A 1,907-nucleotide genomic window follows, 5' to 3' on the forward strand; every position below is an offset into this window, starting at 1 on the left:
TGTATTTAAAACAAATCCAAAGTGGATAATTTCGTACCTAAAAAGATGTAACAATATTATCAACAATTTATCATTCTTAAAATGCATATAAATACCGGATTTAATGTAATATATAATATGTACTTTTCAAAAGCTAAGATTGAATATTTTATTCATGTATGTTTCATTAACTTAACCAAGTGAAATTATTATACACATTTTTATTGTTCTTTCAACTATATTTACACAATTGTTGAATTATATTTACCGATATATTTTAGAGAATTATTCATATTTCATTATTTAATAACTATATTAATGGTTCCTTTTGGGATATACTTTATTTAACATTCTGCTTTTTTAAATAAAAAAGTTATTATTGAACTTGTGTTCATTTGTCTTTATGTATTTACATGTTAATTATCATAAGCAACTGACAAAAAAGCTGAAGTGTCCTACATTTAACCCAGTACCAAAGGTATGTCTTCAGGGACATAGCCTGGGGGTCCAGACCATGCTGTGCTTGGATATTCATGTGTGCAGAAATTATGCATGAGTATTAAAATCTATTGTTTTCAAGTAAGATACATGTACTGTCAATGAGTTATTTTGGGCACCAGTACAGTCAGTAAAACCGGTGTTAAGCAGCCATGGCAATGGCAATGTTGTACAAATATTAACAGTATAAATACCTGATGATGATACAAATGCCCGTCACTAATTTCAAAACCTATAGGTAGCTCCTGATTTTTCTCTTTCGATCGACCGTTCAAAATTGCGTCAAACTTCCTTAATCCAAAATTGCGCACTTTTTCTCTTTGGCATTATTCTTTGCTCCTTCAAAATTCCATAGCACCATTACACACACACACTCACACACGCCTGTTACCAACCACGGTCGGGCTGCTGGTGCTCCCTTGCACTTGCCAGTGCAGGCGGTCCCTCCTACCCACCCCCACCTTTCCTGTCCTGGACGGAAAGGCCGGCTCTTGTGCCCAGGACAGGCGTGTGCTACAACAGCTTGCTCTGAATGTGCACGTAGAGCCCTATGACCTGACCTGACCTGACAAATGCCCTTGCAGATCAACTTTGTGGAGGTGCTGCCTGTTGGTTTTGCATATTTCCAGAGCTGAAAAGATTATCTAGATGGCTGTTTCACCGGCCTCGGTGGCATCGTGGTTAGGCCACCGGTCTACAGGCTGGTAGGTACTGGGTTCGTATCCCAGTCGAGGTATGGGATTTTTAATCCGGATACCGACTCCAAACCCTGAGCGAGTGCTCCGCAAGGCTCAATGGGTAGGTGTAAACCACTTGCACCGACCAGTGATCCATAACTGGTTCAACAAAGGCCATGGTTTGTGCTATCCTGCCTGTGGGAAGCGCAAATAAAAGATCCCTTGCTGCTAATCGGAAAGAGTATCCCATGAAGTGGCGACAGCGGGTTTCCTCTCAATATCTGTGTGGTATTTTGTATGTATACTTCTGTACAAAGAAAACATCAGTCTGCCAGTGCTCTGCCAATACCAATATCTAGGATGGTTGATTATCATTGATTACTCTGTAGCTACATACCATGTGTACCACCCGATTTAACAATCCATAACTGGCCTCAGTGGTGTCATGGTTAAGCCATCGGACATAAGGCCGATAGGTACAGGGTTTGCAGCCTGGTACCAGCTCCCACCCAGAGTGAGTTTTAATGACTTAATGGGCAGGTGTAAGACCACTACACCCTCTTCTCTCTCGCCAACCACTAACAATTAACTCACTGTCCTGGGCAGACAGACGTGCTTGAACCTTAATTGGATATAAGCATGAAAATAAGTTGAAATAACAATGCATAAGCTAATCCACTTGTGCAGAATTAAGATCCACAACCTATAATCTAAGAACCAATGAAATTGTGAAATGCAGCACAACCAATGCCG

The 1,907-nt window shown here is 40.3% G+C and overlaps 1 protein-coding gene across 1 annotated transcript in view; it reads left to right on the top strand.

The window, feature by feature from the left end:
- Positions 1-379, top strand: part of LOC121379110 (xanthine dehydrogenase-like) — a 66,770-nt gene extending 66,391 nt beyond the window's left edge. Inside the window, exon 35 of the mRNA XM_041507584.1 lies at positions 1-379. This exon is cut by the window's left edge and continues 1,341 nt beyond it. The gene's annotated coding sequence lies outside the window, so the exon portion shown is untranslated.
- The last annotated feature ends 1,528 nt before the right edge of the window (positions 380-1,907 follow it).

This window comes from Gigantopelta aegis, chromosome 8 (genome assembly GCF_016097555.1).
Source record: "Gigantopelta aegis isolate Gae_Host chromosome 8, Gae_host_genome, whole genome shotgun sequence".
NCBI classification, from domain to species: Eukaryota; Metazoa; Mollusca; class Gastropoda; order Neomphalida; family Peltospiridae; genus Gigantopelta; species Gigantopelta aegis.